Source organism: Galleria mellonella, unplaced genomic scaffold (assembly GCF_026898425.1).
Source record: "Galleria mellonella isolate WM207_F2 unplaced genomic scaffold, CSIRO_AGI_GalMel_v1 utg33, whole genome shotgun sequence".
NCBI lineage: Eukaryota > Metazoa > Arthropoda > Insecta > Lepidoptera > Pyralidae > Galleria > Galleria mellonella.
Window position 1 is genome coordinate 7,768,933 of NW_026442079.1, and position 12,409 is coordinate 7,781,341.

A 12,409-nucleotide genomic window follows, 5' to 3' on the forward strand; every position below is an offset into this window, starting at 1 on the left:
GATAGTCACCTTTATAGAAATACAGAATACCTAGTAACGTTTTATGACAATAGAATAACTAAATGTATAGAGAGAAATAATTGAAATTTTAAGAGGTGTAAACATTCAAAGACATTCATCATCATTTAACTAATTTAATTATATCAGCTGTTAATTGTCGAAAGTTAGGTTATCCTAAGTCATTACTACTAACATTAAGTACTTTTTAAACTAATAACATAGAAGTATTATGTATCTACTCGTATACTCTCGCAAGTTAGGATTAAATTGTCCCATACGCAAATACGAGATAATATGGTCAAACTGTGTCAAAATGAATTCAAATACGACCGTTTAGAAATGACTGAATAATAAACATATATAAACCTCACTGACATATTAAACCATTAAATTACAATAGAAATGAAGTCTTTTCTTATTTATCAACAATAACCAATCATGACACCGCATTAAAAATCAGTCGACAACATCTTTTTGCATAATGGCCGAATATTTGAACATTTTAATGCAATAATGTGTTAATTCAAGATATTGCAAAACCGTAGCGTGCATTCTTTTGCAATGAATGCGTTGCAATTTTGCAACATAATTTAAATATTTCTTACTCTTGATTTACCGTTTTTCACAATCAAAATACATATACTTCAAGTACCTATATTTTTACTCTCTACTTACTCTTTTTTGGTATAATACATACTCGTACAACAAGTACGACCATCCTTACTAATATTATAATTTAGATCAAGATGTTGTTCGATTATTTATTTCATGTCTTTACGCGCTTTAGCAGTTTTACCAATTGTCACAATATTTGGTATACACGTCTACAAATTCAGATTTAACAATCACGGTATTTTATAATGAGAAATTAAGGCAAATTGGATAGTTTTCTCTCTCGAAGTTACTAAAAATGTATCTGTTTGAGATATTTTTACTTTCCTTAACTTATTTACATATTTTATATTATTATATAGAATGATATATAATCAAATATACAGGATTATAAATTTTTAAGTAATTTAATAACATAATAATTGCCTAAGCTCAGTTCTACAATTGTAGTAAAAATAGTATTTAGAATTATTTTAAATTTACAATTGATAATTTTAATAGTCCCTAAAGACAATCCGTTTACTAGTTGCTATTTAAAGATATTATTCTTATTTTTTACCTAAAGGCATGACATTGCTTTTAGAGTAGCTAGAGTTGGCAAACCTAGCTTTCTAGTTTACCTTGAAATAGTAATATCTCTGTGCATAATTTTAGATGTATACCGTATGGATATTATATACATAAATGTATATCAGGCATGTTCGTCATGGTCGTGTAGATTTGGCAGATGTAAATTCGGAGGTACGTGGTTTGTTGATTTACTGCTAACTTAATAATTCGTAAACATTTTTGTACCTACCACAAATTCTGGACAGATTCCGATAAAATGTTAGAATACTAAGAAACATTTCTGCAAAGTTAAAAGTTGCAAGGGAAGCCAAAACAATATTGTTTTTATAAGTTTTTTAGGTTTTGCCAATTATAATTTGATAATTGTTTTTGTAATCAATACAATATATAGTTCTCTGTTGTTTCTATTAGGATAGAAGTAGTTGATTTTTTTTATAGATACTATTATAACCATTTCTAAAAATTCTCCCTACTTTGGACCTCATAAATAAGAAATGTTTGTTTTACAAAAATTAATTATTTGAAATCAATTAATTTAAATTAGATCAATTTACATTTTAATAACATTTTAATTTTAATAATAATGGATATCTACTACATCATAGCTTAAGAACAAATAATAATTACAGTAAGTGTCACTATTTATCCTACAATAATACTATTGTAGAGTAATGTTACCTATAGTTATGATTTAATATCAGTATTTAATTTAAAATCAGCTTAAAGACTTTAATATACTTTTTAGATTTTTTATTAATTCAATATAATTATTTATTATACAGTACTAAATGCACATGTTCCTGTTGTGTAAATGTAGTTCAGCACCTAGAAATCTCGTAGGCTTTATCTAAGCATCAGCGAGTCGCTGATATTGATACATGCAATAGTAATTATGTTGATAAATATTATTTATATTAGTTAGATTGTAAGAAAGTTATTAAATTAAAATAAATATAATAGATTCTGGCAAATCAAAATAATTCGTAGATAGACACAGGCTAGACGCTTTTATGGTTGGCAAGTCCTGTTAGATATAAAATATCCTTTAGTCCGGGTTCATTTCCCACGCCGTGAATATTAACATTTAGTATTCTAAGCGAATCTTTTGTATCTGGATATTATGATGTCATATAAAGACACGTTCGGGCCATAAAACTGTGAAGTGTATGTGTCACCACACTAGCAGCCTGCATTCGAATAATAACAGTTTCTCATTTTAATGCGACAGCTACATTTATCCCTTTGATCCGTCAATATAATTTACATTATAGTTAACTAGTTGTACCGACGACATAGTTTTACCTACAAATTTAAGATCTATTTCCGCGGAAAATATAACTTTAGTCGTTAGCATCGTTGTTGCAGCGTCTGAAATCACCAAAGTAATTTCAGTCAGAAGTGTATATTGACAAATATACACATATAGCTACATACAGGTACTAAATTTTTAGAAGGTTAGGTTTTACCTATACTAAACTTTTAGAAGGTTTTTGTTATGGTGGTATGATTAATGTTTTCAAATATAGTATAATCTATATAAAACCAAATTAACAACTTTAAAAGTTTTGAAAAAATATGACGTGACATTCGAACTTAAACTATTTTTATACTGGAGATGTGTAGGTATCCCATTTTATCAGGTGGGTTGCTAGCATTTCCAGAATCCAATACATTTAATTGAATTATAATTATCACGTGGATTAATATAAAGATTCAAATAATACAGTTAAGTAAAACAGGTTAAAGTACTCTATTTTTTGCCAGTATTCTATACTTTGCAAAAAGTAGGTATATGTTCTAAAATAAAATTAAATGAGGTCATACTCAGTCATGGCCATGCGGGTCGGACTGACTCTAGCTAGAAATTAGAAAATAGGTTTGAATTTGTGTAGTTGTAAGAACTATATTTTATGTAGGCATGTATTCTTAATAATTTTCATTTAGTTATCAGTTAGAATATAATCGTAAATGCTATTTCATTGCAAAGGACATAAAGTCGTAAAGGAAAAATAAAATAAACATTATAAACGTAAAACAAAAATATTATTTGTTTAGCTATTTCATGATTGACTGTATAAGTAGGTATTCTTTAGTATAATACCCACTGAGTTAGTTTAACAAGAGTTCGAATTACTGTTTATAAACAAGTTCGAACTTTGATTGGAAACATTACATTTACCTCACACGGGTATAGAGTTTACGTCTTCGAGTTAGTGAATCGTGTAGTTAACCACTAGAGCACAAGATCAATCGATGCGTCACAAAACTATCTTTATTGATATTATAATATGAATGTGAGTCGTTTTCCTCTTCTGGCTTTAACGGCTTACCTTATTGTCATAAAATTTGGGAGATGCGTAGAATTTGGGACAGAAAAAGAAATAGACTATGTTTTATTTCGGTTAATTGATATGGGCACGTAGATGAATTTGCGAATAAAAATTACTAATATAGAGAGGAAAAAGATTAAATAAAAAACATAATGCTACTTTTAATTAGACACAAGCTTCAGACAGTGTCAGTGCTATTGTGCATTGAAAGTTGGCTCGTAAAATAAATATTATTGCAAATGTTCCTAATTAACCGGTCGTGATTGCAATCAGCTGGGTCGGAGCACAAACCATCTCTTCGAGTTCACAACGGGCGACTGACCTTTCCCTCATCGAGGAATGCTATTATATTATCATTCCCACACATATAGAATCCGCTGACATCGAAATTGTATAAGTGAGCTTTAAAACAAAGTATTAAGGTGGAGATATACCAAATATTATTAAACAAATGTAACTGAATTAGATTTAGAACAGGTACAATAAAATTACAAAGAGGTACACAATAATTATTTGCAACTATAGTAGATAATAATTTAATTTATTGCTTGTAAAATGTACTTCAACAGTAGTTCGGTTCAGTTAAAACGCTAATAGCATTGCCTTGTTTAAAAGGTAACATCAGCTTGCTTTGTAATACTGTGTTGAATACAAGGGAAGGTCTAGCTCGGGATTTACCAACAGTCGATGAAATTGTTTTTTTACATCATATTTGAGTGCGTCTCACAACAATCTGTGACGACGTGGCCTGTTTTACACGCTACTTCAAATACTTAATGCCTATTCACTTTAGCCTTGAAAGATCCCACGTTGTTCAAGTCGAGAATTATGTATATATTTTATCACTCCTTTATTATTCAATTTCTTTACGATGATGTGCACTAGAAATCCATGGTTCTAACCACAGGGTCGAGTATGATTAAAATATGATCGTATTAGAAGCTAAATACTTTGTATTTGGTTTGGTTTTAGATTTTTACTGGCTTAAGATCTTAATAAAATTGTTTAGATATTATTTATAAGTTACTTATTTTTTTTTTTGATATTACATAATTTTAATTACAAAAATGTTTTCACTTTACGGACATATAGATTATGAGCGTTGCTGCCTTTACTTGTGTAAAGAAACAAAGAATTTGAATATAATTAATACTTAATATAGGGGGGAGAGGTTGTTAGTAATGCGGACTACCAGTCCTATTGCTAGCAATATACCCTGTCAGATTGACCTCCACGTGGTCCCCCCTGGTAACCATCATGCTGAATTCCTGGTGTATCCATCACGGTGGGCTAACTGACCTGCTTTCATCCTCACCTGTCGTTCCTCACTGGAGCCACACCAGCATATATCGATAGCGCATGCAGGGTTACCATTCCATTGTCAACCATAAATGCGGACTACCAGTCTCATTGCTAGCAATATACACTTTCATAGACAACAGCAACATACACGATGGGCTAACTAACTGGCCTCCTTTTTTGTTTTAAACTATCATCCTCCATTAGTGCCGGCGAGCGAGCAAAGTTACCGCTCCATTATCATCTATTATTATATATATATATATATATATATATATATATATATATATATATATATATATATATATATATATATATATATACACTTTTTTTTTACTTTAATAATTCTTTATTTGTGATAAAAGTATTGAATATAATATTATTAAAAAATGATGATAACCGCAGTAGTACAAAACTGTGTTGTGAATACCAACGCTTTCTTCCTCATTGCAGGATTCCAAAACGGCCATTTCCACTTGTCTCTACTACTGGGGGTTAAACAAACAAAGTAAGATGTACAGTTACATAGCTGGTAACTGTCCACTGCCAAACATAGAGCTCCCCCATAAGGGAGGATGTTGCCAATAGTTGCCGCGCTTGGCAAGCCAGTTAGCAATCGACTGAGCTTTGATGAGCAGCAACATCCCTCTTAACACATCATCAAGCTTTTTCTGAGCGCTAAACTAGTTACGTCTACTGATAAGGAGAACTGTATCGTCCGTGTATGTAATTATTTTGCAGTTTTGAATAGTCAAGTTACAAAGATCATTAATATAAATTAGGAACAAGGTAGGTCCTAGAACAGTACCACGAGGAACGCTGTAACTGATATATTAACCTTTATTTACAAAACCATCGATAGTTATCAAAACAACCGTAAAAGTTAATTTAATTTTAATAATATAATATGTACTTATGGAAAATTAATTTAATTACATTAAATTTTGATTACATTTTTTACCTTGAATTCATTATAATACAGTTAAAAAAAGATTTTGGGGAAAGACTTAATAATAATGAATGGCTGGACATTTTAACTGCGTAGATTGTGGGAACTAATTGATATTAAGAGTGATTACTTTATGGTACGTCAGCACCATAAGTCTTACAAAAATAAGCAAGTTTATCGTGATCATAAATTATTAAATTATTATTTTTTATGAATGAATTGCCCAATTTTAGCATTTCTATTTTTAAACCTTATGGTCAATTTTACGGATGTCTATATATATATGTGTAACGGAAATATATATGTATGTCATTTCAAACAATTGTTTTAACTTCATCCGGAAGTTTTTTTCAGGGCCAGTACGGTAATATAAATTCATAAAATTCCCGTAACACTTCGTGATGAATTTCTTTATAACGCGGTTTATTTTTAGAATATTTCGCTGTGGCCCATCGGTGTGGAGTCTACGGATAGAGTCATGTTATACGTTGTGTGGCGCCAGCATTGCCAGATTGGGTAATTTTATCATAATTTTAGGCAAATTGTTGTCTTGGAGTAATTTAAGGGAAATTAAATTGTTGGAGAACTTTGGGTAATTTATTTGAGACTTTTTTTGGCATTTTAAAATAATGTAATAGAATCGTAGAATACACCTACAATTACCTAATGATAATAAAACAACTTGACCCTCTTCAAGTAAAGCGTTAAGAAGGATGAGTGGTTTTCGTAGCTCGTAGTAAAAGTAAAACAGAGAAAACGGATTATAATTTGTAATTGAATAAAAGTAATGAAAATCATATATAAATTGAGAAAAAGAAAAACTTTTGATATTTAGGGAGAATTAAAATTTCGTATCTAGTAATACTGAGTGGCGCCACCTAAAGGTGTTTTGGTGATAATGGATCATATGCAGGGTTGCCAAATAATTTCCAACTAAAACGTCTCGAATTCTACATGTACAGTTGCGTGCAATCATAACTAAAAATAGTTTAATGTTGTGATACCGATATCATAATAGAGAATGCCAGAAATTACGCATGCGTGTGTGTAAATATTTTAACAGTATCATATTAATGGGTGAAAAACTATCCTGTACTGTGCTAGATCAGGTCAAAATCTATCTGTGTACCAAAGTGGATTCAAATACTATTTATGAGTTATTGAGTAAGAAACATCTAACTATTCAAATATTTTCCTAACGAATCTTCTATATTTCAGGTTTGATGGTGTAATATGGTCTTTAATCTAACTATTTACTATCGAAACACCACTTTGCAAATAAACAGGAATATTTCCATTGGTTCGACTAGTCTAATATTAATTTGATCACTGATTATATTACGAAGCAACAGAGTAAAACTGACTAAAATACGAGTAATATGATTAAATAACTTTTTTTCTACCTCTAATCTCTCTATACTTATGTTTCTATAAAATTTTATGAAAATATAAATAAACGAATAAATGTGCCGAGCTTAAACAGCTGATATGTAATATATAAAAATATGAGTCTAGACATCTATTACAATAAACATACAATTATCAATTAAATGTACATTTTAAATTTACGTCAACTTTTTAACAAATGATATATATAACTAGATTCTTTATGGCCTGCATAACAATTATATACATTGGTATCTAATCAATGTACTCTTTAACCTTGCTAAGGCAAGATGTGGAGCAGTCGGTATAGATCAATGATGCACGCCCGCTGCATTTGTGCTAATTAAAACATCATGACTTGTTTATTGACGTCGAACGAAAGTATTAATCTAGAGGTTAAAATAATTATCTATTATTTTGTACCTATTTTTTAAATATATATAATTTGAATTTTTTAAATAAAATTTTCTAACTATTTAAAACTGGCCGAATATTTTATTACACCTCATTTAGCGTAAGACCTGTACAAACGAAAAAAAAAGTCTGTCGCTTTCACTGCAAAGATAAAGTTTAAAATATATATTATATTAAAAAAAAAAAACGGTCGACTGAGGAACCTTCTATAATTTACAAATGAATAAATAGACAAACCAAATGAAATTATAAGGGTTCGGTAAAACGGAAGCTTTCTCAATGTTTTTCGTTGGAGGTCGAAAACTAAAGTTGGCATAATTTTTCTGTGTTAGACTTTCCTCAAATATATACTTATATTTGTGGAGAGACCAAGTAGGTCATGATGCTCTTAAAATATATATACTTCTTACATATAAGGAAAAAATAACATACTTACCTATAATATTAAGAGGTGAACGGGTCTTCCAATTGGTTGCGTCATGTATTGAGTCATCAGAAAACCTGTAATATTAAATGATGTACAGGATACCTATATATTAATGAGCACGTGACTACAGATAGGGTAAAATTGTAATCATTAGCGTTCTATTAGTTATTTTTTCTAAACATAGGTTGATAAATGGCAGATTTTTTTTCATTTATTATTCATTTTGCAGTCACTATTACTTATATACCTATATCATAGTTCTGAATTTTTTTTAACCCGGTTTTATTTAGAAATTAATTTCTAGTTTTCAGTCCGTTTTTATTGTCTTTTTACTTCGGTACTATCTGATGGAAAAGTCTTTTAGCATATATCTACAGCAGATATGTATATATAGAGTTAGAAAAGATATTCTTAAACTCCTAACTATAAAAATATATCAAAACCCATAGTATGTATCGATAGGTATTCATGAAATTGAAAAACTTTTTCCAAAGGATTTAGTGGAAAATATATGACTGCGCGGTTTATATTAATGTTAAACGAGTGTTTTCATTTCCCTTGGGGAAAGTGGTTTAGTTTCATGAATTATAATGATTTCTGACTGTATTTTTTTATACTTCTGAGGTGGCAAACAAGCATACGGCTAACCTGATAGTAAGCGATCATCGTTGCCTATGCATACTTCTGTAGTACCAATGGCATTACGCGCGCGTTGCCGACCATAAAGAAACCTCTTTACCCATTTTTTGAAGAACTCCTTTTTTGAACTTTTTTGAAGAGCTGTAGTCTCTTAGTAAATCTCAATAGACTCGATATATACATATACATATATTTCGCGAAAGTACTATTTTATGGATATTATTAATTATAAACTAAGGTTATAATTTTATTTAAACCTATTACAAGTTTATATTTTATGTTAGTCCTTGGAATGAATATTTTGTTGTGCTATGTAACAGAAATTTAAATTTTGGAAAAATATTTAGTGAATGGCGACTCAGAATCGATCCCAATGTTGATTAAGAGACTGTCCTTTACGTATTCACATACTACATCTTTTTTCAGGAAATTTATTCCATGCTTTGATTTACCTGAAAGACAATGTCATAGATATTTTTTTTAATATATATACATATATATTTTAAACATAGAAATAAGTATGTAATACACAATTGACGTAATTACGTTTAACTATGCATACGTCATAGGTGTATATATAACTAGCCATTATTTACGTATTCCGATAATATATAAGTACTTATGTACTAAATAAATTTCTTTGCTCATTCAAGATCAAGGTCGGAATTATAAACAACGACCAATTTATACTCGGGTGTCTTCAAATACTTAAAGACTATATACATATGTGATAGCGAGATTGTATTTATAAGTTATTAACTATTCCTCGCGGTTTTGTCCGCTTGTATCAATTTATAAAGTACCCTATGCGTGAAGGATATAACCTGCCTGTTTGCTAAATTTCATTCAAATTCGTTTAGCCATTTAAGCATTTGAATAACATAGATACATTCTTCAACATAATCCTCCGCATTTATAATAGTAATACTAGTAGAATGAAATGAGAAGTTAGTTGAATACCATTTAACTCTTTTATTTGTAAAACTTTAAACATCTAATAAATCTCTTTAAGGTATTGTACTGTAATTTTGATTTTTTATATTACTATATTAGCGATTAATTAATTCAACGATTTCGATTGTATAATCTGAATCGTTAGCGCCCTACGAGTATGAAGGGAGAGTTATAGCATCAAAATTGAATATTCTCATTAAGGGAACGTGGGTCGCAAAATAACATCAACATTTATTTAACACAATTAAGAGATACATTTTGAGAAATACCGAAGATAAGTTTTAATATTTTTATATAAGAAGATATATATGATTAATTTCAAGTTAATCGGTTAAAAAATGTACTTTTTGAAACAAATTTTTACCTTTGTTTATACACCATTAAAGGGCCGAGTTTCGAAAATTATCCCTTATTACTTGTGTAGGTTATAAAATAAATCAATGGTGTAAATTTGATATTTAGAGCTTTAGTAGTTTCGGTTGTGTGTTGATGAATCAGTCCGGAATGCTATATAATTTAGAAAATTCACATAATTGAGATACGTTTTTTTTATTGGTAGAAAATGGAATAGTAACCCCGCCTGCGCTAACGGGATACGCTGGCGGGGCACCAGTGAAGGGTGATCAATGAGGATGAAAACAGGCCAGTTAGCCCATCATGATGAATTCATCAGGAATTAATCATGATAGTTTCCAGGGGGAACCGCGAGGAGGTTGACCTGGTTGGGTATATTGGGATTCTCAATCTCCATTACTAACAATCCCTTTCCCCCCGATACAATACGTTACCTACGTATAGAAAACTTCAAAATATGCCGATGTCAGATGTTATATTTTTCGTAGGTATAGCTTAATGTTAAAGATGTTAAGTATGAAACCCTGATTTAACATGTAAAATGAAGTTCAATGCGTGTTACACTGATAACTCGTACATAATTATGATAAATTGTATATAGATTGTATGGACATACATTGCATGCTGCTCTGAATAAAAAGAGGTAAGTATTCTTATTATTTAAAAGAACTATTACTAAAATACTTAACGCGATGCAGATTTTTCATTATCTACGCAATTAAAGATTAGTTTTCGTTACTGTAAGCTAAATAAATGATCATAGACGTATTAATGGGAGTATCGGGTGGGTCGTGCCTACCATAGAATTATTTCGTGCTTACCTCAGGATGCAAGCGGAGATTTCAGCTACATGTAAAGACGTGTCTGAGAATACATTATGCATCTTTTGCCAAGGGCCAGCCCCTACCTCTCGCCCCTCCTAAGAAAATACTCTCAAAGATGCCAGTGTAGATTTAACCCAACTAAATTATTTTTGCCAATTTTGGATAGATTTAAAAAAATAAAAAAATCGAATTTTGCAGAATTGTAAATGTGAATTCTGTTAGAAATAACAAGAAATATACCTATATTTTCTTAGAATATATAATGGCTACTTTTTGAGATTAGTTTGGACGAGGTAATATAATTAGGTAATGTAGATTCCCACGGGAGCGTTGTGAAAAATCTACGAAGCACGGCTGGCGAACCGCTATTGTAATACGATATTGTGAGAGGAAGTCGGTTTGTAAGAAAGTGTCGGTGTAAAAATGAGATAAGGCACGATACCTGATGCCATGGTTTTTTAAATATTTTTTTTTATGTAGAAAATGAATTGGTAACCTCATCTGTGCCTTTAATTGGTATACGCTGGGGGCACGAAGGTAAGTGTCAATAAAATGAGACTAGTTACCGTATTGTAACGAGTTTAAGTCAAATTTAAAAATTACAAGGTACGAAATTATAACACCACCGTCTTCAGTATAATGACCTCATATAAAGGGTACCATGAGTACAATATATATTATGACGTCCATGACTCTGTTCATATCTATAGGCGATGGTTGCTACTTTCCGTCGGTTGAGCTGTAAGATTGCTAGCTATTCTAAGTTGCATAAGAAAAAAATACGAGAAATTTACCACGATGCAAGAGAAAATCGCACGGAGCTCGACCTGATAGAACATGTTGCAAGCGATGGTATCCGTAGATCCTGCCACTAACAACCCTAAAGCGAATATAAGAAAAAAATTAATTATTGGATGACCATACACGTTAAGGTATATGAGGAAAGAAAAGAAGGGAGATTCTATGCAGGTCAAAAGCAAGACTAAAGTGTTATCACTTGTCTTATGTAAAACTTTATGTTATAAATTGATTGTGCAGCAAAGAATTTGCTGTAAAGTTTTAACCAATTAGTATTAAAAGTATAAAAATCAATCGAGAGATAAATCGAATACGAGTTATTTGTGCATTGGTTTATTTTAATTTAGTCATTTATAACAATGTCAGGAATTAAAAGGTCATAATATGCTATCCCGGTCTAATTAACCACGATTATAAAGTTCATAAGTATACTTTGTTATTTCTGGTGAAAATCAACGGGTTATGCGAGGAGAGTTATGAAAGTGTATGAAACAAGATGTATATAACGGTAGGAGGTCTTTGAAATTCGATATTCTCTACTTAACCCGTATGGGATTTGGCGTGACGACAGAAAGAGTTCTTTTAATACTAATTTTTATATCCCGTTTTACATATGCACCGATTAGTCTAATTGGTAGGTTTTTATTTTATACGGAAGTATTATATGAACTCCACAAAATGTTTTTATGGTCTAATAGTGAAATTACATGCAGTAAATAAACTTATAGTAGAATTTAGTCGAGGTCACGACGCGATTTTTATTGCTTTGCAGATTTAAAACATTCATTCTAACAGTGGAAAACGAATTTGTTACGTCAAAAATACCTTAGGTAGATAGTTATTTTTGTCTAGA

At 30.6% G+C, this 12,409-nt stretch overlaps 1 protein-coding gene across 1 annotated transcript in view; it reads left to right on the plus strand.

The window, feature by feature from the left end:
- Positions 1 to 12,409, plus strand: part of LOC113521451 (uncharacterized) — a 66,675-nt gene that overhangs the window by 6,367 nt on the left and 47,899 nt on the right. The gene's annotated exons all lie outside the window — the stretch shown is intronic.